This window comes from Geotrypetes seraphini, chromosome 2 (genome assembly GCF_902459505.1).
Source record: "Geotrypetes seraphini chromosome 2, aGeoSer1.1, whole genome shotgun sequence".
Taxonomy (NCBI): Eukaryota; Metazoa; Chordata; class Amphibia; order Gymnophiona; family Dermophiidae; genus Geotrypetes; species Geotrypetes seraphini.
Window position 1 is genome coordinate 481,841,027 of NC_047085.1, and position 27,772 is coordinate 481,868,798.

Consider the following 27,772-nt stretch of genomic DNA (forward strand, 5'->3'; position numbering starts at 1 on the left):
CATATAATCAGTGGAGATAGTCCAAAAAAAAGAGGAATGAAAATATAGGCGGCTAGATAATGAGGGTTATTTTCATCATGACGTCTAAATCTGATTTTGGATGTTTTGTGGAAAAAGTCCAAAAATCCAGTAGAGAAAATGACCATGTTCAAACCAAATAAAGGGCTAACTTTTTTTTTTTTTTTTTAATGGTCATTTCCTAGAAGTGTTTTGTTCTCATTGTGTCTATCTTTTGGAACCATTTTTGAAAAGAAAAGAAAAAGTCCAAATGAAAAATGCACAAAAACAACCATATGAGGGGCCAGTATTCACACACAGACATCTCAGCAGAGCATTGTGGCACCCTAAGGGCACTGCAGTGAACTTCACTTAAAAGGGACCAGGAACACATCTCACCATAACCCCTTTACATTGTATGGTGAGCCCCCCCCCCCCCCAACTCATTCACAACTGTATACCTCCCTAATACCTGCAAGTATCACCTATATGTCAGTACAGTAGGTTTTTTTGTGGACTCTCACTTTCTATCACAAGTGTATAAGTCTCCCTCATCATTCGCGGGGGATACGGGCAGAGCCGGACCGCGAATGCCAAAAAACCACGATTATCCGGCTCTGACCCACCCCCACTTCCCTGCCGCCTTCCCGGCCTTACCTGGTGGTCTAGAGGGCTTTCGGGGCAGGAGCGATCTTCCTACGCTCCTGCCCCGTGCAGATCGCCATCCGGAAATGGCTGTAGGGAGTTCCCAACCTAGTCTCGAGAGACTACGGGAACTCCCAGCAGCCATTTCCTCATGGCGATCTGCCCGGGGCAGGAGCGTAGGAAGATCGTTCCTGCCCCGAAAGCCCTCTAGACCACCAGGTAAGGCCGGGAAGGTGGCAGGGAGGAAAAAAAGATGGATTTTTTTGTACATGAAGACTGTTTTTTTTATTTTCCCCCTCCCCAGAAAAAATTGCGATTATATGAAACCACGAGTGCAGGAACCACGAATGGGGAGGGGGAAGTGTACTAGTTAAAGTAGGATATGGGCTTCAGTCACCTTCTATGCCTTCCACACCCCCAATCATCAGGCTATTCCAGAGACCTGCTTGCTGCTCCAATAGGAATGGCCATAACATCTGAAGCTGTTAGAAAGGCTGGCTTGTACTGTTTCTTTCACATCTTTGGGCAATGGGGAGGGGGTCCTTGACCACTGGGGGAATCAAGGGGAGGTCATGCCTTCATACCTGCAGTGGTTACCTCAGTGTATCGCAAACTATGTGCTGTGGCACACCAGTGTGCCTTCTGAGATTTCAGGTGTGCTGCGACGCCCTGATGAGGAGGAGAGTCGTCCACACTGGCTGACTGCCTACAAGACGTACCTCTCATGGCGAGAGGCACGTCCTGTAGGTAGTCAACTAGCGCAGATGACTCTCCTCCTGGCCGGCATCTCTCCTCCTCTCCCTGCACCTCCAGGATCCCTTCACCGAAGCGTGTCGTGGCCAGATGGGCGTATGTACGGATGTTGACACGATGACGTCTCACATGCTTATGACATCATCGTGTCAACGTCCACGTACTTCTGAGTGCTTTCCGGATGGGGCACTGGATTTAGTGTGCCGCCGGCCGGAAAGTTTGTAAGACACTGGGTTATCTGGTCAGTTTGGCTATCTTTTGGCACTTCTTTGTTACTGAAATAGGTCTAGCCTCAAACGTTCAAGTTTTGCCCGGGATGTTTTTTGCAGTGCTGCATTATTGCATAAAAATGTCCAAATCATAAGATCACCTAAATCCCCCCCTCCCCCCCACACACATCTCCTTGAGATTTACATGCATTTCATACAAATAGCATAGAAAACTGTCCTAAAAATGTGTTTTGAAAATGACTTTTGGACATTTGAGCAAATAAAATGCCACTTTGTGCCAATTTTTAGACATTTTTCTGTTTTGAAAATGAGCCCCAATTTCAATTGTGCCGATATAGGCACCTAACTTTATAAAATTCCCTATTTAACTGCAAGCTCAGCCATCACGTCCCATAGGAGAAGGCAGGTTTAACTTATACATTTTAAACAGGGGATGCATTTTTTTGCTACTTCAGCTTGTCTGCGGTGTTCTTTGCTCACAGGTTTAAAGACAATAGACTGTTTTCAGTCCAATTCTTTATATGTGAGGTTGCAAACCATTGGACCCCTGAGGAAGGCGTGTTCACTGAAACACAGACCGTGTAGGGTCCAGTTGGATTTTTACCACTGTATTTTCTTATCATTGTACTTTTTAAATTGAATTTTCATGGTTTTATATGTCAGTGTTTAATAAATTATCTCCAGAACATCTGTATCCACAGTTATTGATTTGTTTTCATCGATGAATGAATGTAGACATGATACTTTTAAAATACCGTATTTTTCGCTCCATAAGATGAACCTGACCATAAGATGAACTCTAGATTTAGAGGAGGAAAACAAGAAAAAACCCATTCTGAACCAAAATTCTCTGTTCCCCCTCTGGTGGTCTAGAGGTAGGCAGAGACAGGGCACAGGGTAGGCAGGCCTAGTGACAGGCATGCCTAGTAGCGTAGTGACAGGCAGGCCTAGTGGCGTAGTGACAGGCAGGCAGGCCTAGTGGCCTAGTGACAGGCAGGGCCCCCACCCCCACCACGAGACAAGCAGGCAGGGTACCCCATTCCCCGAGGCAGGCAAGCAGGCAGACAGGGCCTCCCCATACCTTATTGTAGTTCCTCCGGCGGTCCTGCCCTTCCCTCCGGCTGACTCCTGAACTAGCTGCAGCAGCAGCATCAGAGCGGGAAAAAGGGAGGCGCGAGCTTTTCGCGCTCCTGCCTTGTCCCGCATTGCTGCGTGAATGGCTTCCATCAGTTCTCATGAGCGCAGAAGTGCGAAAAGCTCGCACCTGCCTTTTACCTGCTTTGACGCTTCTGCAGCTAGTTCGGGAGTCAGCCGGAGAGAAGAGCAGGACCGCCAGACTGCTGGAGGAACTAAATAAGATAATGGGGTGGGTGGGGGGGTGGGGGGGTATTCGCTCCATAAGATGCACCCTTATTTCCACCCCCTTTTTTTTTGGGGGGGGTGGAAAAAGTGCATCTTATGAAGCGAAAAATGCAGCAAGTAACGGTATATAATGTGAATACCAGCTGTGTAAAATTATCATCAAAATTAGACACAAGTAGTAAAAATATTAGTGCATAACAGGAAGAAGGAGTGTTTGGAATCATGCAGTACTTCATCAGTAACAATGCTGTAATTTGAGCAATTCTGTTATCTCCAGTAATATTGTCATCAACACTTCCTTCAATAATACATTTTTAGCAACTTTGGACAATTATAAGCTTGAAAATAATTATTGGAAAAATCCGACAAAGGCTTCAACCCTGTTCTCAGATTTCAGTCTACCAGGGATAGTGTGGCACAGTGGTTAGAGCTAAAGCCTAAGCACCCTGAGGTTGTGGGTTCAAACCCATCCTGCTCCTTGTGATCCTGGGTAAGTCACTTAATCCCCCCATTGCCCCAAGTACATTAATATATTGTGAGCCCATCGGGGCAGACAGGGAAAAATGCTTGAGGACTTGAATAAATTCATGTGAACCGTTATAATGAGCAATAGCAGCAGAATAATAAAAGAGCTCAATTAGGGGAAACAGCTTGATTAAGGGGGATTCATCCAGAAGTGTTAGGGTTTAATGTTCCTTTAAGGGAATTAGCACACATGAAAAACTAAGATCCAGATTCTATACAAGATGCCAGAAGTTAGGCATCTAGATCATACACCTAACTGATATAGGCGTTCAACTTAATTATTGAAAAAGTTTAATCTGCACTGATAATTGGCAATTAGCAACTCATAATTGGCAAACGTTAAAATTAATTGGGTAGTAGGCGCCTAAGTAACTGCCTGCGACTCTTAGGTAGGCCCCTAGTCTAAGGTGCACAGCATACCAAAAAGTGGGTGTGGTTAAGGGTGGATCATGGGCGTGTTTTGCATGTAGGCACTTAAATTGGACTTGGGTGCCAGTATTTAGGCCAAGAAAATCCCGGCATAGAGTGCGCCTAAGGTTTTGATGCCTACCGGTGCCAAATAGGTACCACTAGGTGCAATTCCATAAACAGCGCCTAACTTAAAATTGACAGGCGCTATACACCTCATTCCTCAGCACTTATGCTTTAGGTACCATTTATATTAAGTCTGACAATTAAGTTCATGAACTTGCTACCGTGCGCTTACGTTAGCAGCACGGTACAAACAGCTTGGTAAGGTTTCATAACCTTGGTATATCAGTGTCTTGCAGCTGTGTTCGTGTTGGACATGTAGAGTTGTGTCTTCCTGAGTGGCCTTCATTATTGTTGTTGCATGTTTTTATATGCCGTTGCGAGAATGTCAGAATTAGAGCAACGAACGAACATTAAATTTCTTGTTAAACTTGGCAAGAGTGGAAGTGAAATCTGGGACATTTTAGTCCAAATTTATGGGGATAATGGCATGAAGAAAAAGGCAATGTACATATGGATTAAACGTTTTTCTGAGGGAAGAGAAAATGTCACTGATGAAGAGAGGTCAGGGTGGCCAGTAATGAGCATAACTGACAAAAACATTGCGACGATTTGTCGAGTTGTGTGTCAAAATCATCGGTTGACTGTGAGAAGCATAACAGACCAAGTAAACAGTGACAAAGAAACAGGAAAATCTTAACTGAAAATCTTAGCATGAGAAAAGTGTGTGCAAAAATGGTCCCTCATGGCTCTTGCATCACAGATGCACCAGCTTGTGAGGGAGTTTTTAGCCAGTAAACAAATAACTACATTGGAACACCCTTCCTACTTACCTGATCTGGTCCCCAATTACTTTTTTCTGTACCTGAAGATAAAGGAAATATTGAAAGGAAGACATTTCGAAGACATTCAGGACATCAAGGGAAATACAACAGCTCTGATGGGCATTTCAGAAAAAGAGTTCCAAAATTGCTTTGAAGGGTGGACTAGGCGCTGGCGTCAGCGCATAGCTTCCCAAGGGGAGTACTTCGAAAGTGACCGTAGTGGTATTCAGCAATGAGATATGTAGTACTATTTCTAGGTTGAGTTCATGAACTTAATTGTCAGACCTCGTAGAACCAGGGCTTAAAAGCCCATTGGCATAAAATGGGCTTTAGAATTTAGTGTGCGCTAACTCCCTTAACGGGCATTAAAGGTGTATTAAGCCCTAACACTGCTTGATAAATGAGAGAAATGGGAGAAAGTGGCACTGCAATCTTTCTGTTCTTCATACTCACCATATGTTTGTTCACTGTCGTGCACCTGTATAAAGGTGACATATAAAGGTGACCCGTCAAATGCGCGCACGACAATAGCGCCCCGACATTTGCGTGCACGACAAATGCACACACTCAATGGGAGGTGACTCGTCAAATGCACCCCGATGGTGGATACTACTTTGTCTTTTTGAGGGTTATAAAATTACCCTCTTTTTGGAAGGAGGGGGACCCCCCACTACATTTAAAATATTCACTTCCTATCTAGTGTAAGGGTGAGGTTTATCTGGAAGTTACTCTTTTGTTGTGCACAAATCCTGTGAAATTGTTCTTTAAAAATTGATTTACTGCATTCAGGACAACAGAATGCTAAAATCAGCTCTGCCAATTTTAATATCTATGTTACTATATAGTTCCCTTCATGAAAAAGGACATAGTACTACTCGAAAGGGTCCAGAGAAGAGCGACAAAAATGGTTAAGGGACTGGAGGAGTTGCCGTACAATGAGAGGCTAGAGAAACTGGGCCTCTTCTGCCTTGAAAAGAGGCGACTGAGAGGGGACATGATCGAAACATTCAAGATATTAAAGGGAATAGACTTAGTAGATAAAGACAGATTTTTCACCCTTTCCAAGGTAGAGAGAACGAGAGGGCACTCTCTAAAGTTGAAAGGGGACAGATTCCGTACGAACATAAGGAAGTTCTTCTTCACCTAGAGAATGGTAGAAATCTGGAATGCTCTTCTAGAGGCTGTTATAGGGGGAAAACACTCTCCAAGGATTCAAGACAAAATTAGACAAGTTCCTGCTGAACCAGAACATACACAGGCAAGGCTAGACTCAAATAGAGCACTGGTCTTTGACCTAGGGGCCGCCGCGTGCTGGGCACGATGGACCACTGGTCTGACCCAGCAGCGGCAAATCATATGCTCTTATGTTCAATAGTTAAATAAATATCAACGGAGTTTACTTTCCAAACTGTCAACAACAACTAACAAGAAATATGGGTGGATAGGAATTTTCAGGAAGGCTCTCTAATAGAGAATGACACGGTGACAAATTTTTCCCGTCCCCGCAGAAACTCATTTTCCCGTCCCATCCCAGCGAGTTCTTTTCCCGTCCCTGCCCCAGCCCTGGAAGCTCCGTCCTCATCTGCACAAGCCTCACACACTTTAAAATCATAAGTGTTGGAGGCTTGTGCAGTTAAGGCAGAGCTTGAAGGAATGGGGCAGGGATATTGACAAAAACTTGCAGGGATGGGAAAATGAGTTCCCGCGGGGACGGGGAAAAAATTTGTCCCCGTGTCATTCTCTACTCTCTAATCCTCCATAGTTTGTGCCATCCTGTATTGTTGTCTCCATATGAACACAATCAAGCTTGCTTTTTATAGTGTGAACTAGACCAGTGGTTCCCAACCCTGTCCTGGAGGAACACCAGGCCAATTGGGTTTTCAGGCTAGCCCTAATGAATATGCATGAAGCAAATTTGCATGCCTATCACTTCCATCATATGCAAATCTCTCTCATGCATATTCATTAGGGCTAGCCTGAAAATCCGATTGGCCTGGTGTTCCTCCAGGACAGGGTTGGGAATCACTGAACTAGACAACCTGAACATGAAATATCAAAGAAGAGCAGTAATCAATCTTATCTTGAAAAGGAAGAAAATGTATTTTTCTGTGGTGGAATAAATAAGGTCACAGGGCCATCTGCTGAGGGACTTGTGAATGGACTTGACCATGTTTCCAGATTTTATAGAACTGCCTGCGGCAGCCAGAACTGCACCCATTGCTCTCAGAAGAGGCTTTTAACTTTCTGTTTTTCATTCTTGGCAAACTCTTTTTTTTGACGTACAAACGAGAAAAAGAAACATAACCCAAACTACATACAAACTGAACTTTCCAATGTTATTGCAACGAGAGAAAAAAAAGACTTCAGTACTTACCACTGCCAAAAGAAACATACAGAGGTCAATATTTGGACCATGTGAGGCAGCCTGGCCATTTTTTATTTATTTATATTCTGTATATCCTACAATTCTATGTAGATAACAAATTGTTCAGGTACTCAAGCATTTTTCCCCCCTATCGGTGGGCTCACACTCTATCTAATGTACCTGGGGCAATGGGGATTAAGTGACTTACCCAGGGCCACAAGGAGCAGTGTGGAATTTGAACCCACAACCTCAGGGTGCTGAGGCTTTACCACTGTACCACACACTCCCACCGTCTGTGGTAAGCCTAGATATTACATTACACACCCTTCCTTTTTATTAAGTTGCGGTCGAAGTTTTAGCGTTAGAGCAGCATCGGCTTAGTAAAAAGGGCCATAGGTATTTATGGATCGCTAATGTTCCCCAGGAGGGTTTCAATGGGATTTATATAAGAACATAAGAATAGCCTTACTGGGTCAGACCAAAGGTCCATCAAGCCCAGTAACCCATTCTCACGGTAGCCAATCCATGTCACTAGTACCTGGCCAAAACCCAAGGTGTAGCAATATTTCATGCTACCGATACAGGGCAAGCATTGACTTCCCTGTCACTGACTTGAGTAACAGCCTATGGACTCTTCCTCCAGGAAATTGACCAAACCTTTCTTAAAACCAACTATGCTATCCACTCTTTCCACAACCTCTGGCAATGCGTTCCAGAGCTTAACTATTCTCTGAGTGAAAAAGTATTTCCTCCTATTGGTTTTAAAAGTATGTCCTTGTAACTTCATTGAGTGTCCCCTAGTCTTTGTAATTTTTGACGGAGTGAAAAATCGATCCACTTATACCTGTTCTACTCCACTCAGGATTTTGTAGACTTCAATCATATCTCCCCTCAGCCATCTCTTTTCCAAGCTGAAGAGCCCTAAACATTTTAGTCTTTACTCATACCAGAGGAGTTCCATCCCCTTTATCATCTTGGTCGCTCTTATTTGAACCTTTTCTAGTGTCACTATATCTTTCTTGAGATAAGGAAACCAGAATTGAATGCAATACTCCAGGTGAGGTCGCACCATGGAGCGATACAGGGGCATTATTACATTACATTACATTAGTGACTTATATTCCGCCTGTACCTTGCAGTTCTAAGCGGATTACAGTGTAAGATAGCTGGACATTTCCAGGAAGTTACAAATAACAGTACAAGGTAGCTGGACATTTCCAGGAAGTTACAATTTACAGTATAAGATAGCTGGACATTGCCAAGAAGTTGCCATTTAGGGGATGATTACACAGTAGATGCAGGGGACGCTTATATAGTGGATGCAAGGGAATTACAGAATAAGGGTGTTGAATAGAAGGGAAGGGGGACATTTAAGATCACTAGGAGGGAAAAAGAGGTTTAGGGTTGGTTTCGTGATAGGGTCAGAGGGGGGATACAAGTAGAAGGGGGAGGTTAGCTGGTAGTTTGTGTGGAAGGCGGAGGAAGCGAGGGAAGGTGAAATAAGAAGGTTGTATAGTTTTTTTGAAAAGCAGAGTTTTGATTTTTTTTCAGAATGATTTAAAGTCACTTGTAGTTGTCAGCAGGTTGAGGATGGAGGGGTCCAGCTTTGCTGCCTGCGTCACCAGGAGGCCATCGTACATTTGTTGCGCTGAGTTCCCTTAAGTGGTGGGTAGGAGAATAGGGTCTGGGTTCTTCTTGGTCTGGATATGCTGTTATGATTTAGCCGGTTGTTGAGATAGGTGGGTGCAGTTCCGTTTGTTGCTTTGAATAAGAGACAGTAGAATTTGAATTGGATTCGAGCTCGTATCGATAGCCAGTGTGAGTCTAGGTAGGCATTGGTGATATGGTCAAATTTTCCGAGTGAATAGATCAGCCTGAGGGCTGCGTTTTGGATGGTCTGTAGTTGGTTTATCAAGATTATGGGGCAAGGAAGGTAGAGGATATTGCAATAGTCCACTAGTCCTAGGACAAGATTGGACTATGATCCTGTAGTGGACTATGATCCTGTATGATCCTGTAGTATAGGAAGGTAGAGGATATTGCAATAGTCCACTAGTCCTAGGACAAAGATTGGACTATGATGCTGTAGTGATCTTTTTCGAAAAATTTTCTTATTTTTCATAAGTTGCGCATGGTGAAAAATGCTTTTTGAGTGGTTTTGTTGATTTGGATCTGCATTGTGCATCTATCTATCAACACTCCAAGGATTTTGAGAGAGGGCTGTATGGGGTTAGTCTTGTTATCCTTCCCTTTTTTAATAATTCCTAGCATCCTACTTGCTTTTTTGGCCTCCGCCATACATTGGACAGAAGGTTTCATCGTATTGTCTACGATGACACCCAGATTCTTTTCTTGGGCACTAACCCCCAAGGTGAACTGTAGCATTCGGTGACTCTGACTCAGGTTATTCTTCCCAATGTGCATCACTTTGCATTTGTCCACATTAAATTTCATCTGCCACTTGGACTCCCAGTCTTCCAATTTCCTAAGGTCTGCCTGCAGTTTTTCACGATCCGCATGCATTTTGTTCCAATATCCAGATCATTTATAAATAAGTTAAATAGCACCAGTCCCAGTACCGATCCTTGCGGCACTCCACTGTTTACTTCCCTCCATTGAGAAAAATTACCATTCAACCTTATCCTCCGTTTTCTCTCTGATAACCAATTCCTAATCCACAACTGAACTTTGCCACCTACCCCATGACTCTTTAATTTTCTCAGGAGCCTCTCATGAGGAACTTTGTCAAAAGCTTTCTGAAAATCTGGATACACTATATTACAAGTTATGATATTCAATGCTGGGCTGTTTCCACTGACCAACATTAAATATATGGGGGTTTTCTTTACCGCTTTTAACTTAGATGGTATAAATAGGGGACACCTAAGATTTCAACCGTACTGACGCCTAAGTCCAATTTAGACAGCGCTAGGTATGATTCTATAAACAGTGCCTAACTCAAGAGAGACAGCCTTTCTACGCTACGTGGCTGGACGTCTACATTTCAGGCACTGTTTATAGATTCAGGGTCTTAATGTTCTCATGTTAAGTCTGAATTACCAGTTACTTTAAACAAACTGTTTAATTCTATACTTCCCAGAGAGCTTTGCAGGTTAATAATGAAAAGCAGGTAGCAATCCCAAATTTGTGACAGATACACCCATGTCGCAACAAGTGATAGTTCATTTTCAATTGCTGGGCCAAGTTTTGTGAAATGCTTTGCTCAGTATATTGCAGTTATGCACAGCAATTTAAAATTAGTAATGTCGTTCTGTTTGAGCATTCATCCCAGCTGTCTGATCGTCCAAGCCGCTAAATCGTCCATCTTTATACCACATTTTCGTCCAAGTATTCGTCCAAGTCAAAAACGCCTAGAACAAGCCTTGTTGGACGTGGGAGGGGGGTCAGCAAAGTGATGGACTGGATACCCAGACATGGCACCTGAATAGTGGTGTACCTTACAGGGCACTGCTGTGAACTTCACAAAAAGGGTGCCCCATAAACATCTCACTACAGCTCCCTTATGGATCATGGTGAGCCCCCCCAAAAACACCCCCAAAACGTTTCACCATGAATGCAGCGATTACAGTGGCTTATGGGCCTGGGTCCTCCTTTCCATGGGTCCCTAACTCACCCCCAAGATGACTTAAGCCGCCTCTGTGTAGCTCTACTAGGCTTTTCTGTGGCAGGCTACCAGGTGCTGATGTTCTGTAGGCAGATTTTAAAGTTGTGATTGCGATTTTTATGCGGGTTGGGGTGGGTCGGTGATCACTGAGGTAGTGTGTGGGGGTCTGTACTAAAGTTTTGCAGTGCTTATCTGGTCACTTTATATAGTTTTTTGTGACTTAGACCATGTTTTAAATGGCCTAAGTCACAACGTCCAAGTTCCGTCTTGGCAGTGTTGTAAAACTTTCAGTTATACATTCAGTACGACTAACTCCCTCTTCTACAAAGCCGTGCGGCAACAGCCCCAAAGCCCTTTAAATCTCTATGGGCTTCAGGGCTGTTACCACACGGCAGCCGCTAGCACGGGGGTAAGTCTAGCACGGCCCACGGCCCGCACAAATCCCGCCCTCAACACTCCTCCTGAAACGCCCCGTTTAGCTCTGATCATTCAATGGCACACATCCAAAACCCGTTTCGATTATCGGCACTTGGACGTCTTTCATTTATGATCGTTCAAGTGCCGACTTAGGCCGGTTTTTGGATGTTTTTCTCTTTCAATTATGAGCCCCATAGTGTTCAGTCCACAAAATCCATTTTTGTTCCCTTTGACATAAAAGGGAAATTCTGATTGCTATTTCAAGGCGTTTCTTCCGGTGAAGGCGTTTCTTATGTTCTTATTCATTATTCACTTTCTCAAATGTGACACGGACAAGAGGTCATGGACTGAAACTGAGGGGCAGCAGGCTCAGAACAAATGTCAGGAAGTTCTGTTTCGCACAGCGAGTGGTGGACGCTTGGAATGCTCTCCCGGAGGAGGTTGTGACGGAGACTACCATTCTAGGATTCAAGAGCAAGTTGGGATTCACACCTTCTTGCAAATCACATTGAGGGATACGGGTAATCAAGGTCTCCATCAGGGAGCACCTAGCTTGGCCTCCGCGCGTGCGGGTCGCCGGACTAGATGGACCTAGGGTCTGATCCGGTGAAGGCGTTTCTTATGTTCTTATGTTCAATATGACCACAAAATGTGATGAATTACCCAACATTTAAAAAGAACTGAAAGAATGTGATGACTTCCCAGAGAAGATTCGAAGCAATACGGTTTCAGACTACGTTTGTGTTCTGCTTCATGAAGAAGAAAGGAGATAGGATTGTGCCATAGATGAAGAGATAACATTGACTCCCTGTGGAAACCAGGATTTGGTTTAAAAATTTTTTTTTGATGTTTAAAATACATCTAGGGGTGATACCAGATTATATGCCTCCATTGTTGTATTATTAAAAAAAAGGGATTTTTTAAATTTGAGACAAGAATCTCCTTTCTGATTTCCTGAGGTCAAGGGCACAAAATATACCATAATACTTAATTCTACATGGACATATCAAGCAGCTGAATTTTGGAAAACCCTATCAGATCAGGTTAGTCAGTACAGCAGTTATAAAAACTTTTTTTTTTTAATTCTTTATTGATTTTCAAAACTTAAATAGTGCAATACAACAAATGTAACATATAATAATACAATAAAAGCACATTCAACGTACACATGTTCTTAATCAACCATTTTCCCCCACCCACCCAATGATTAGTCAATAAAACATAAAAACATAGATTACAGCAAAAAAACCATACCCTATTCTAATTAATGATATCTTCCTATCCATTCACCCACCCCAAATGTAAGTACCCTAAAACAAAACTAAGACAGAAATAATCCCCCCTCCCTCCCACCCTTCCCTGGATATGTACCTAAATAAACAAAAATCAATTATAAAGAGGTATATAATCAATTATAAAGAGGTAACATAAGATGTTTGCACATCCAGGGATGGGAGGGTATATGTTTTTATGATTTTTTAATTTTTTCTTTGACGGTTGGGAAGAGAGGAGGGTATTTTTGAGTATTGATAAACTGTTTCTGAATGTTTATAAGTGCTTAATTCTTATGATTATGACATGTATGTTATGATGCACTTTTTGTAAGATCTGAAAATTTAATAAAGATTTATTAAAAAAAAAAAAGATGTCAATGGGCCACATATCAATTTAAATATATTAAAAAGACCTTAAGGACTCATCTGTTTAAGGAGCATGTTCATACTATCTCCCTCTTTTACAAACGCTTAGCGTGGGTTTTAGCGCCGGCAGTGGTGGTAACTGCTCCGATGCCCATAGGATTCCTATGAGCATCGGAGCAGTTACCGCCGCTGCAGGCGCTAAAACCAGGGCTATATGTGTTCATAAAAGAGGGGGTAAGACTTACCTCCTCTTTTACTAAGGTGCGCTAACCGATTAGCAGCGTGCTAAACGCTAATGCGTCCGTAAGCTAACACGCACGCGTTAGCGTTTAGCTTGTGCTACATCGATTAGCGCTAATCGGTTAGTGCACCTTAGTAAAAGAGGGCCTCAATTTTGATTAAAATGGTGATCTAGGCCCTCTTTTACAAAGGCGCACTAAGCATTTTGGCGTGAATTTAGCATGTGTTATAGCAATGTGTACGCTTACCGCTAAAGCGTCCATAGGATAACATGCGCGCGTTAGCATTTAGCGCACGTTAAAAAGCTTTGTAAAAGAGGGGGCTAATGTATAATTCTTTATTTTATGTAAAGCACTGTGAATGTCTGAGAGGTATTGGTGGTCTGCAAATAAAAATTGCATGTATGTATGTCTGGACAATGAGTTTCATCCTGCCTGCATAAAATTTATTGTAAGGACATTTTATGGTACAGAACATGTAAACTAGAAGAGCATGTGGTAAAATGTTTTTAATGTGTTTTCCTGTCATTTATAGAATTTGTTAACTTCCTGACTTCTAAATTAACACTTTATGCCACTCTGCATGTGCTCGTATATCTGAAAGGCATATTTTTTCATCAAGATGTTTATTGCTTTTCAGTGCTATTTTTCAGAGATTTATTAGAAAAGCATGGATGTAGTGAGGAAATATCCCAGTGCTTGTGAATTACTTTAAAACCTTGGATTGCAAGTAACTTGGGCCCTGTTTTACAAAGCCGCCCGGCAACAGCCCCAAAGCCCTTTAAATCTCTATGGGCTTCAGGGCCGTTACCGCGCTGCAGCTGCTAGAGCGGCTTTGTAAAGCAGGCCCTTGGTTTGCAAGTGGTTTCAAGACAAGCAAAACATTTTATTAAATTTTAACTTGATATAGAAGCAAGATCTTGCAATATGAGTACATACAGTACACACGTGTCACATCATCACAACTGAGCCGATGGTTCTTCTCTCTCTGACGTTGGGAGTGCAGTGACTGTTCTAAATTAGCGAGATCTTGCAATACAAGTACGTATAGTATTTTGTATTAAAGCTTTTGGGTTGTGGAACGAATCGTCTGAGTTTCCATTATTTCCTAAGGGGAAATTTGCTTTGATATACGAGTACTTTGGATTACAAGCATACTTCTGGAACGAATTATGCTCGCAAACCAAGGTTTGGCTGTACTTTGTTAATATGTGGTAATAAATATGAATATCTCATTATAAATGTAAGAATATCTTTTGTGTCTAATTTCTTTGTGTTGGTAATTCTGTTAATGTATAAAATTCTTTCTGAGCCTCAAGGCCCCACACGCATCCCCATTCAGTCTCAAGATCCTCCCTCCACACCATAGGGGCTAACTTTAAAATCAGTGGTGGTCCATGGGGTCTTTGGGCAGGAGTGAGGCCCAATGGCCCTTGCCCAGTCCAACACTTTTGGGAAAACGGTGCCCTTTGATGCTGAAGGAAGGTCTTGTGGCTCAGGAGGGGGTCTGTGGGGATCTTGAGGTTCAGAGGAGGTCTGGTGCTGGAGGAACTTGAGCCAGGGCAGGAAGCATTGGGCTGTGAATTTGCAGGTCAATGCTCCCAGGCAATGAAATAACCCCAATAAAAAGCTGGGGCTATTTTACCAATTTTGGGGGGCCCTAATGCAAGTTGTATTAGGAACACGTATTTGCATGTTTTGTATCTCATTTACTGCCTAACCTGCAGCAACTTAAATATCAACACGGTATTTTATGTCAAGCGGCATCAGTACCATTTAAGTCACGTTGAGGGCCAAATAACACAACTTAAAGCCCTAGTGCTACTTGATGAATTCCCCCTTAATGACAGTAAAAGAATACCATCATAAAAATTGTTACAGAGCTTCCAGTTATGTAGTGCATTATTTTGTAGAGGAACAAATGCTTTTTAATCTAGGAAATGAGAATATGGGTACTATCACTGATAGGATCGTGAGGATCCTGGACGGAGCAGAGACAGAGGAGACTGCGGTAATAATCCACGTCGGAACGAATGATGTGAGCCGGAAGAACTTCAGCATGGCCACACTGACTGACCAGTTTAGGGTCCTGGGACGAAAGCTGAAGCGGAGCACAAGGAGGATAGCATTCTCGGAGATCCTGCCTGTACCGAGAGCAGATGCAAAGAGGCAGGCAGACCTCCAGGCTGTGAATGCATGGTTGAGGAGATGGTGCCAGGAGGAGGGCTTCCACTTTGTGAGGAACTGGACGTCCTTCTGGGGAAAGAGCAAGCTCTACCGGCGGGACGGCCTGCACCTGAGCACAGCGGGAACTAGACTACTGGCAGCCATGTGAGGAAGGAGATCGAGAGGGCTTTAAACTGAGGAGAGGGGGAAAGCCGACAGCTGATCCGATGTTGACGCTTCGGACAACAGTATCCAGAACAGATGCTGAACAGGCTGACTGCAGGGAGGAAGCAGAGGGACCGGAGGATCTTATGATCAGACAGCGAGGGAAACATCAGGTAAAGGGAGCTTGCTGGGAGAAGACTAAGGGGCATGGAGACACAGGGGGACTGGGTGGGACGAGGGCGAAAGCTGAGGGCAATATAGAGGTACCACAAGGCGAGGGGGATCAAACAGAGGCTCAAGGGATGATAGCCCAGGAGGGGGCCGGTAGGGCTAGAAAACCCAGAGGAAAAGCGGGGAAGTGGGGTGGCGGGAAAGTGGGGAAGCTGAAAGCTAAGAGGGTAAAGGCTGAGGGCAAAGCAGAAGCACAGGGAATGGGAGAACTGCCCGAAATCCAAGGGCAGGTGGCCCAGGTAAATGCAGAGGTGGAGGAAAAACGACGGGACCTACGGGACCTGCGGTGCTTATACGCAAATGCAAGAAGCCTCATGGCCAAGATGGGTGAACTAGAAGTCGTGGCCAAGGGGGAGGACCTAGATATAATTGGAATTGCAGAAACCTGGTGGACAGAGGAAAATCAATGGGATGTGGCGCTGCCGGGGTACAAGCTCTACAGGAGGGACAGGACCCACAAGAAGGGGGGAGGCATAGCACTATATATAAAGGACTCTATCCACTCGGTCGGGATGGATATGGCAACGAAGGCAGAGGGGCTGGAATCGCTATGGATCAAATTGCTGGGAAACAAGGGTGCAGGCATAAAACTGGGGCTGTACTATCGCCCACCTGGTACGCCAGAAGGAGTCGGACACGACTTGGAAGCGGAATTGAGACAGGAATGCAGGACTGGAAGTGTAACAGTGATGGGGGACTTCAACTACCCGGGAATAGACTGGAGTACGGGTCACTCCAACTGCACTAGGGAAACAGGATTTGTAGAAGCTGTGAGGGACTGCTTCATGGAGCAACTTGTCAAAGAACCGACGCGAGGGGGTTCTACTCTTGACCTCATCCTAAACGGATTAGGGGGGCCTGCAAGAGGGGTAGAAGTGGGAGGACCACTAGGCAACAGTGATCACAACGCGATCAGATTCACATTAGAAAGGGGGACACCCATAGTAAGGAGGACCGCAACAACTGCGCTCAACTTCAAGAAAGGGAACTATGTTGCTATGAGGGAAATGGTGGGGAGGAAGCTCAGAAACATCTTTAGGATGGAGACTGTGGGAAGCGCCTGGACCCTATTCAGGGACACCCTGCAGGAAGCACAAAGAATGTACGTCCCCAGTTTCAGGAAAGGCTGCAAGAACAAGCGATCAAAGGACCCGGTTTGGATGTCAACTGAAGTAAAGAGGGCAATAAATGACAAAAAAGTATCCTCCCGGAGATGGAAAAAGGACCCAACGGAGGAAAATCACCAGGCGCACAGGAAATGCCAAAAGGAATGCCACCGAGAGGTTAGAAAAGCGAAAGGGGAATACGAAGAGGGGCTGGCCAGGGAGGCGAAAAACTTCAAGGCATTCTTCAGTTACGTAAAGGGGAAGCGACCAGCGAGAGAGGAGGTGGGGCCGTTGGACGATGGGGATAGGAAGGGAGTGATTAAGGAGGATAAAGAGGTAGCTGAGAGGTTGAACACGTTCTTCTCGTCGGTTTTCATGAGCGAAGATACATCTAATATACCTGACTCAGAGGAGCTCATGAGTGGGGAACAGGCCGAAAAATTGGAGCACATAGAGGTAAGTAAGGAGGATGTCCTCAAACAGATAGACAGATTAAATGCGGTAAATCACCGGGCCCGGACAGGATCCACCCAAGGGTTCTGAAGGAACTAAGACAAGAAATAGCAGGCACAATCCAGCATGTTTGCAACCTATCCTTGAAAACTGGTGAGGTACCAGAGGACTGGAAATTGGCGAATGTCACACCTATCTTCAAGAAGGGATCGAGGGGTGACCCCAGGAACTACAGGCCGATGAGCCTGACTTCAATTATAGGGAAGATGGTGGAAGCTATGATCAAGGACGGTATTTGCGAGCACATCGAGAGGAATGGCCTACTGAAAACAAGCCAGCACAGATTCTGTAAGGGAAGGTCGTGCCTAACGAACCTTCTGTACTTCTTTGAGGGAATAAGCAGTCGGGAGAACAATGGGGAACCCATAGACATCATTTACCTCGATTTTCAAAAGGCTTTCGACAAGGTGCCACATGAAAGGCTGCTTAGGAAGCTGTGGAACCACGGGGTGGGAGGGGATGTGCACAGATGGATCAAGCACTGGTTGTCGGGTAGACTGCAGAGGGTCGGAGTGAAGGGCCAATATTCTGACTGGCGGGGAGTCACGAGCGGTGTGCCACAGGGATCGGTGCTGGGGCCGTTACTCTTCAACATATTTATCAATGACCTGGAAAAGGAGGCAAAGTGCGAGGTTATAAAATTTGCAGACGATACCAAACTGTGCGGTAGAGTTAGGTCCAGGGAGGAGTGTGAGGACCTGCAAAGGGACCTGGACAAGCTGGAAGACTGGGCAAACAAATGGCAAATGCGCTTTAACGTGGAAAAATGCAAGGTCATGCATATAGGGAAAAAGAACCCGTTGTTCAACTATAAATTGGGGGGGGGGCATTGTTGGGAGACAGCAGACTTGAGAGACTTGGGTGTGCTGGTGGATGCATCACTGAAGCCATCTGCACAGTGCACAGCAGCCTCGAAAAAAGCCAACAGGATGCTGGGCATCATAAAGAGGGGCATAACAACCAGGACGCGGGAAGTCATCATGCCATTGTATCCAGCGATGGTGCGTCCACATCTGGAATACTGCGTTCAGTATTGGTCGCCACACCTCAAGAAGGACATGGCGGTACTTGAGAGAGTCCAAAGGAGAGCAACGAAACTGGTAAAAGGGCTGGAACACTGCCCATACGCCGAGAGGTTGGATAGGCTGGGGCTCTTCTCTCTGGAAAAAAGGAGGCTCAGGGGAGATATGATAGAGACCTTCAAGATCATGAGGGGCATAGAGAGGGTGGATAGGGACAGATTCTTCAGACTGAAGGGGACAACAAGTACGAGGGGGCATTCGGAGAAACTGAAGGGAGATAGGTTCAAAACAAATGCAAGGAAGTTTTTTTTCACCCAAAGGTCGTGGACACTTGGAATGCGCTACCGGAGGAAGTGATCAGGCAGAGTACGGTACAGGGATTCAAACAGGGATTGGACGGATTCCTGAGGGATAAAGGGATCGTGGGATACTGAGGGAGGAGCTGGGATGTAACACAAGTATAGAAAGCTAACCAGGTAATAAGTATAGAAACCCAACAGGTCGTGCATGTGCAAGACCGGAGGGTTAGGACTACGATGGGAAGATAGGACTTCAATGAGAAACCAAGGTGGCAAGGGAGCCCCTTCTGGTGATTCAGACAGGTTGTGACCTGTTTGGGCCGCCGCGGGAGCGGACTGCAGGGCAGGATGGACCTATGGTCTGACCCGACGGAGGCACTGCTTATGTTCTAATGTTCTTTTTCATCGAGGGATGATAAAAACACAAAAAAATGTCTTTAAGTGTTGCAATCTATAAACTGCAGTAGAACATCCTGAAGAAGAAAAGTTTAATTCCTCATCATGAAACAATTTTCTAAACACCAGAGTCTATTGAGAAGTAAATGTGATTGTCTCAACAGTTCAAGCAGTTTATAAAAGAAAATAATTATTTTCACTCCCACCCCAAGGAGAAAGATGTTTTGTAAATCAGGCGTAAAAATCACCAATTAGGGTCATTCCACGTTAAGTGGTCCAGGGCTCCTCAACTCACCATCACGGATTTTGATGAAACTTGGAGCTCCTTTTACTAAGCTGCGATAGCGGTTTTAGTACAGGATTAGACCTCAACGCCAGCATTGAGCTGGCGTTAGTTTTAGCCACGCAGCGCGGGTTTAGCGCGCGCTAAAATCCTGCGTGCGCTAAAAACGCTATCGTAGCTTAGTAAAAGGAGCCCTTTGTGTGCTGAATCCTGCATGACCCAACCGAACTCTGGTAAAGTTTAAGATCCACCAGTAGAACATTTATGGAGATAAAACTCTTTGTTTGATACTATACCATGACCATGTACAGAATCCCTGCAAAATTTTTGCAAATTTAAGTCAAAATATTTATTGATTTTATAAGCAAAACAAATGACATTTGTTGATCTTATACACCTTTTACCGATCTATTAAATGGAACCAACGCAGATTTTTTATTTTTTGAAACTAGTGTACATAAAAAGCCTCAAAGTGGGCTGAAAAAATGGATGCACTATAAAATCCCCTTAAAAGTTTGTCTATTATTTTGTGACATTACTTTGTTCTCAAATATATGATTTCAATTTATAAGCTAATCTCATTACTTTACAATTTCACTTTAAATTTTGTGATTTTTTTTTTTTTTTAAGTCAAAAATGGGGTATTTTTTTTACCAGCTTTTTGAACCAGCTCTATTAGAAACAGCATGTTTCAACCTCCCAGAAAAAGTTGATTTTGTTTTCAATTTTAGCAAACGGTGCCTTAAAACAAGGGGCAACAGTCAAAGAAGCAGTGGCATAGTAAGGGGAGACAGGGGAGGGCGGACCATCCCGGGCACCATCTTGGTGGGAGTGCCAGCACCTCTCCAACCCCCATGCCATGCTCGCACCCTCCCATCTCACCTTCCGCACCTCTTTAAATCTTTATCAGTGTGAGCAACTTCTCCAGCCTGCTGCTCGCATCAGCCTGGCACCCATCTGAAATCACTTCCAGGTTGTGGGGCCAGGAAATGACATCAGAGGGAAAGCCCATGCTGGCGCGAGCAACAGCCCGGAGAAGCTGCTCATGCTGGTGAAGATTTAAAGAAGTACAGGGGAAAGGGAGGTGGCGAGTGTGGCATAGGAGGTTGAGAAGGAGCTGGGGGTGGAGAGGAGAGTACGGAGGTGGTGCCACCACCACGAGCGCCTCTTACCCTCGCTAAGTCACTGCATAGAAGTGTCTGTGGTAATGGCACATATTAACATCCAAATATGGTAGCTCTTCAAGTTGTAATTGTTATATGACCGGTCTTTTGCATTTTTAGGAGGAAAATATTTGATTGTGTTGGTCATGGTGGCATTGCCACTATCAGTTCAATAAATTTCAGCAACCTCATCGCCATAGAGGTCACGTCCGATAGCCTTGCAATACCAGCCATGGGTGGATCTCTTGGTTCCGGTTCCCAAGCCTGAAGTCTTACCCCCTCTTCTACACAGCCACGCTAGCGGCTGCCATGCGACAACAGCCCTGAAGCTCTATGGGCTTTGGGGCCATTACCACGTGGCAGCCACTAGCATGGCTTTGTAGAAGAGGGGGTTAGTTTCTTCATCAAGGTTCCAAAGGCTTGAGCAGGTATCTGTCTGGCTTCCAAGCCAATGACTAGGCAGCTTAATCTAGGTTCCCATGCCTAAAGTGCATAAGAACATAAGAATAGCCTTATTGGGTCAGATCAATGGTCCATCAAGCCCAGTAGCCCATTCTCACGGTGGCCAATCCATCTCACTAGTGCCTGGCAAAAACCCAAAGAACAGCAACATTCCATGCTACCGATCCAGGGCAAGCAGTGCCTTCCCCCCTGTCTTTCTCAATAACCGACTATGGACTTTTCCTCCAGGAACTTGTCCAAAGTTTTCTTAAAACCAGCTATGCTATCCACTCTTACCACAAGCTCTGGCAACGCGTTCTAGAGTTTAACTATTCTCGGAGTGAAAAAATATTTCCTCCTATTGGGGTATCTTCTATAGGTTCCCAAGCCGAAGTTCTGACTGTCTTTATTCTTTCATCGCATTTTATTGAATTTGTGAGCCACATGTGTCAAAATAGTTTCTGAAAACTGATATTGTCACCCAGATGATGTAGCTGATAGAGCAGAGAGCATGGAAATGAGATGTGATTCTGGCACCCAACAAATGTCTCGTTTTTCAGGCCCGTAAAATAAATTAGCTGGGCAATATGGGTTCATAAACTTTATCGAGGCATTATTTTCTTCCAATGATACTGTAACAATGTTACCAATCCACCATTTATTAGCATAAATGCAAGCAATATAATAACCATGGAGCAGTCGTGGTATTCTCAATTGCGGCATTGTAGTGTCCTTATTGGAAATTCTGGCCTCAAAGCATGCAGCATCCTATGACACTTTGCTCGCACAAACTGTGTTTTGAGTTGAGTGGTACACATTGATGATGTTCTCTAGTTCTGTACTGCTTCCTTACCATCTTTCTTCTTAAAATTTCTTGTTTTCAACTATTTCTTCTTTGCATATAAATATGAATTTAATTCCATGTATGTTCTTGTCACAGAGATTGACTAGGTCTTTTGGTGTCAATGTTTAGTCATTTGATGGTCTTTGAAGGTACAGGGGAAAGGGAGCTAGCTGCTAATCTTTTTGTTGTTCCACTAATTCTGTCACAAGGTGATTTTCCATGGGTGGTAACAAAAAATTCCGTTGTACTTCGATATTGAAATCGCTTTTACGAGGGTCATTTCATAAATAATGCACACTATTTTTTTTTTTTTTATTTACATGTTTATTTTTTTTCAAATATTTCTTTACAATCCTTCAATATAGTCTCCCTGCTTTGCAATGACCAAGTCCCAATGTCCGGGAAGCTTCATTATTCCATCCAAGACACCGTTTTTGTTCAGTTGCCGAATGGCTGGGGTACCGGCGGAAGAAAGCTCTTCCAGAGATGCAAAACGATGTCCACGCATAGGTTGTTTCAACTTTGGAAAAAGGTCGAAAAGTCTGGTGGACTCGTGTCTGGACTGTAGGGAGCATGAGGTAACACCTCCCAGCCGTATTCGCGTAGTTTTTCAATGACGAGTGGAGAGCTCCATCTTCCCCATGACCCAAAATATTTTGATGAGCTCAATCAAAAGACAAACAAATGATGATGTATGCTTATGATCATGAAGGTATCATCATTACAGACAAAGTTCCATGTGGAAGAAGTGTCACAGCAGTGTATTATCGTGATTTTTTTGCAAAAAATGCACAAAATCTGACCTTGGCTGGGCCACTCATTCTTCACGACAACGCTCACCCGCACATGTAAATTAAAAAAAAAAATAGTGTGCATTATTTATGAAATGACCCTCGTATGACTGCGCAGGTTGACAACATTTTTGTAGTTTTTGCATTGAGCAGCCAAGCCATCACTAAAAACTTTTGGTTTTGTCTTGAAAACCTCAATCAGCTTTTGAATAAATACATGAACGGATATTGAGTCATGTTGCATTTGATCTGTGATGATGCAAACATCTATGACTTGTATGGTATGAGCTTCATCGATTTAGTACACAGAAAAAGCTTGTGAATTTTCCCAATGAAAGCCCTGTGCTGCATCTTGCACAACAAAAGAGTAATTTTCAGCAAAATCTATGAGAACGATCAATTCACTTTCTTCTAAATTGATTTTCAAGTATTTCAAGTATTCACTTTGATGCTTTGAAATGAAGTGGTGACTTGCCAGCTTCCAAATTTTAAGATTATCTTCTGTGCTGATCTTGTTTAGAGCAGTACTCTTTCTTCTTTTGCATCACTGCTGATTTATATTCTAGGATTTTCTGCTGCCACTTAAGTCTTGTTTTCTGGGGAAGGGTGTTTACGCCAGCAGCGCTCGGCTTTTCACCAAGCTCTTTTTAGGGACCCAAGTGTTGAGTTGAACCACTTCTCTGACGATCTTTGGATTCTTTTGCTGCATGTGAGCGGGGCTGGTTTGTTTAGGATTTGTTCATTGCTCTGAATATTGGGCGGAAAATCTTATAGCTTATGCACTTCGTGTCTGCCTGCTTCGAAAGTCATTTCTGGCTCATATGTGCCCATAGATGCAAGTAAATCCTGTTATAGAACTCCATCTAGCATAAAAATACGAGTGTTGACATGATGGCACGTTTTGTATTTTGATGGTAGGCATGTATAGGGTTGGAGCACGGGCGGAATTTGCAAATGCATGCATAAATTATAAAATATTCTAATTTAAATTAATTCTTCATCTAGATCAGGGATCTCAAAGTCCCTCCTTGAGGGCCGCAATCCAGTCGGGTTTTCAGGATTTCTCCAATGAATATACATTGAAAGCAGTGCGTGCACATGGATCTCATGCATATTCATTGGGGAAATCCTGAAAACCTGACTGGATTGCGGCCCTCAAGGAGGGACTTTGAGACCCCTGATCTGGATGCAGCCATTTATACCCAGGGTTTAATTTGCAGACAAAAAGGAAGTGGAACTGTGAAGACAGGTAAAGGGGTGAATCAGGGGCAGAAGCAAAAGAAGAGGGGCCAGATTATGGAACAGGATGGCTGTTCTCTGCTCCATTTCAGGCACTGCTTTTCCCTTCCTCTTTCCTGAAGGCTGCACGGAGCACAACATTTATGCTTCTCTACTCTGGAATCTGTAAAGAAGTAATGGAACTGCATTCCAAGTTTCCAAGTTTATTTCAGTCTTGATATCCTGCCTATCATAAAATGTCTAAGCGGCTTACAATTAAAAAATAAAAAATAGGGAAGTGTTAAAACAGAAAAAATGACAGTGAGGGGGAAAAAAATGAACTTCCAGGAAGTTCCCTCAGAAATACAAACATGATGGCAGATAAAGACCAAATGGCCCATCCAGTCTGCCCATCTGCAGTAACCATTATCTCTTTCTCCCTCTGAGATCCCGCTCGCCTATCCCATGCCTTCTTGAATTCAGACACAGTCTCTGTCTCCACCACCTCTTCTGGGAGACTGTTCCATGCATCTACCACCCTTTCTGTAAAAAAGTATTTCCTTTGATTACTCCGGAGCCTATGACCTCATAACTTCATCCTATGCCCTCTCATTCCAGAGTTTCCTTTCACATGAAAGACTCGACTCATGCACATTTACGCCACATAGGTATTTAAACGTCTCTATCGTATCTCCCCTCTTCTGCTTTTCCTCTAAAGCAGTGTTTTTCAACCTTTTTACACCTATGGACCGGCAGAAATAAAAGAATTATTCTGTGGACCAGCATCAGTCTATGGACCGGCAGTTGAAGAACGCTGGGCTAAGTCATGGGCCAAACCCCGCCCATCTCTACCCAATCTCCACCCCAGACCCCAATTCCATAATAGTACTAATTGCACCTTGCACGTCTCGTGCCTCATCTGGAAGCCTTCCCTCTGACGTGGCTTCCGGTTCAGGCGCAGGATGCCCGGAGGAGCCACTGCCCGTGGCTTTGTGCACTGAATCAGGAAGAGGGAGCTGGCTCGAAGATAACGTCGCATCGATTGCACCGTAGACCGGTGGTTGAAGAACACTGTTTTGGTCATGATGCACGTGCTGGCCCTGTGGACCGGCAGGAAATTTCTGTGGACCGGCACTGGTCCATGGACCGGTGGTTGAAGAACACTGCTCTAAAGTATACATATTGAGATCTTTAAGTCTGTCCCCATACGCCTTATGATGAAGACCACATCATTTTACTAGCCTTATAAACTCCATTGACAACTGTTCTTGAGCAGATATAACTGTCCGCACCTGCAATGCATGTACAGTCTCTGCTTCTTATGCTAACATTTTATTAACATGCATAGGCACCTATGGGTCTTTACAAAATAGCACCTAAGCATAAGCCTTCTTGCCCTCTTAAACTAGGAGCTTCAATATAAAACTTACCCTTCATGGCCCCCTCCATGGATCGTTATAAACGCCGGCTTTTTCCGATTATGACTGGGGTAGCCATACAGATGATAACTCAAAATTGGAAAAACTGTGATTGTCTTAATTTTTCCTTTTGGGGGGCGAGCTTATGTTTAAGCTACAGGTATGAAAAGATGAATGCCGACATTTTAGGGTATTCTAAGATATTTAACTTAATTTGGGGTCCATAACATCTTTTGTACAATTGTTATAGTTTGTTTAGCCTTCTTTTATTGGTGTAATTCAGACACATCTGGAAGGGGGAGGGGGTAATGTATCTTTAGGGTAATCTTTAAGGTAATTGTGGGTGTGATGGCATATATTTTTATATTAATACTGATTGTATTTTTAAGTGCTTATGTATTATTACTGATGTGAACATTGTGTTGCACTTTTTGTTAGTAATAAAAATTAATCAAGAATTTTTTTTTAAAAAAACCCAAACTTACCCTTCACAAAATAATGACATTATACTGATGGACAGTTTGTCCAGGCAAATCACGAGAACAGCTGCTGACCGGTTGGTATGTGGCTATTCAGTCATTTTCAGTGGCACTTAACTGTTAAAGCCCGATTATGGCTGTACACACTCTGTCATTTGACAAGCAGATGCATCCGGGGACAATATCTAAGAGAAAACAGACACCTATTGTCTCTCAAACATGTCCACTTTATTGAATGTTCTGTACCTCAATTTATATCATCTTACATGGGTAAGGGTCGTCAGCATATGACGTAAATGCAAACCATATCAGATCACATGCAACTTTAAAAGAAATAACAAAATCCTTTACTTATCTAAAGCCAAAGTCTAAAGGTGCTTTGGCTAACAAAGTCTTATCTAAATTTTCATACAAATACAGCTAAGAAAACAATTAGATTCACTTTACTACAGAAGAAAACACATCTCTCAAATATACAATGGCCTTGTAGTATATCAGCAGGAGAAGGCAAACAATCTGGATTTACAACTTCAAACACAACTTAAGGAAAACTACATAATAGAATAGCCTTATAATATTTGGCAAGAGAAGGCAAACAATATCTGGATTAAACATAGCATAAGAACACACATCTTTTCAAACATTAGATGTCCTTGCATTATTACAGAGAAGGAAAAACAAACAGGGCCTGGGTTTCTTACTGCTCCAAAACACATTCTATGGAAAACTACAAGACGTGTCCCTTCAAATCCCCTCTTACGTCATGTAAATGACGTCATAAATGTACAGCATGAGCTTGGAGGGAGAGATATTCCAAATATGTCTCTCGAGGAGGAGTTTTAGGAGCTGTAATACGAATAACACAGCGCATGAGCAGTCGAAAACTTACATAAGAGACAAGAATGCAGATAATAATAGAGATTATAACGATAAGAAGGTCTTTTACCCAGCCCTGCATCCAACTAAAATACTGGTCCCAAGGATGAGATAAACCAGAGTTATGTTTGAGCTCAGCAGAGAGGTCTGCTAATTTCTGAATGGCCATAGTAACTTTTCCTGTAGGACCTGTATTATCAGGAATAAATGTACAACACGATAAAGTACTGGGAAGAATTTTACAAACACCCCCCTTCTCAGCTAAAATCATATCTAGGGCCATACGATTTTGAAAAGCCATCTGAGAAGTGGGGCCTAACTGATCAGCAATACCTTGCAAGGCATCTCTAGAGTAATTCACAAAGCGTTGCTGATTATAATAAATGTAATTAATCCAATCAACATTCTTATTGATAGTAATAAGGGGAATAAGGGATTCAAACCCAGCCTTAACCTGGTCTCGGGCCTTGAATTCATCTGGGACCCCTCTTGGGACCCCTATAGCATCTATATATACATGCGGATCAAAACTACCAAGGAGATCACGTCTATGTCGAGACAGAGGAGAGGAAGAAAGTGAATAGGAGGAAGAGTGCCCTTCAGAAAGGATATGCAGAGGCATAATAACCTTAGCTAAAGCACACTGGCCTATCCACTGGCTGGGTAGCTTAACACGGAGCCTAAAGTCTCCACAGAGCCAGTAAATATCACCTAGGGTGAAAATCTGATGCTGTAACAATGGGGCATACCTATAATCCAAGACAGAACAATAACCTGGGGGAAAGTTGCCCACAAAACTACCCTGTGTCAAATTAGAAACATGACATGTGTAGTTACCCTTATAGATAGTAACGGCTATGTCAAGCGTTTTCTGTCCTGGCAGCAAAGGGTATTTAGAACGCCACAGCGCACAAAGGGGATCGGTAAAATTAGAGGAGATATTGGTAAATAACCCAAAAAAGCATGGTTGGATACCAGGAGGGAGGTCCAGAGGTACGGTTCCTAGATGGGGTCTAGCTTGAGCACATATGTAACAATTACTCTTATTATGTTGATCAGCAGTGAATTTCATCCATTCTAACCAAAGGTTACGTTCTGAAAACCCTACCTCAACAGCCATAGTATCTTCAAAAGTGGGATTGGCAATAGCCATCATGTCAGTAAGTTTATTGAATGTAGGGGCCAGTGGGTTAGTATTTTTGGGGCCCCCACAAAATGGCGGGAGAGGATGAGTGGAGGTAGATAGATCTCGTAAGAAAAACTGATGG

The 27,772-nt window shown here is 43.6% G+C and overlaps 1 protein-coding gene across 4 annotated transcripts in view; it reads left to right on the plus strand.

Annotated features, from left to right (window-relative positions):
• The window catches only part of ADCYAP1R1 (ADCYAP receptor type I), a 372,428-nt gene that overhangs the window by 211,999 nt on the left and 132,657 nt on the right, over nucleotides 1-27,772 (plus strand). The gene's annotated exons all lie outside the window — the stretch shown is intronic.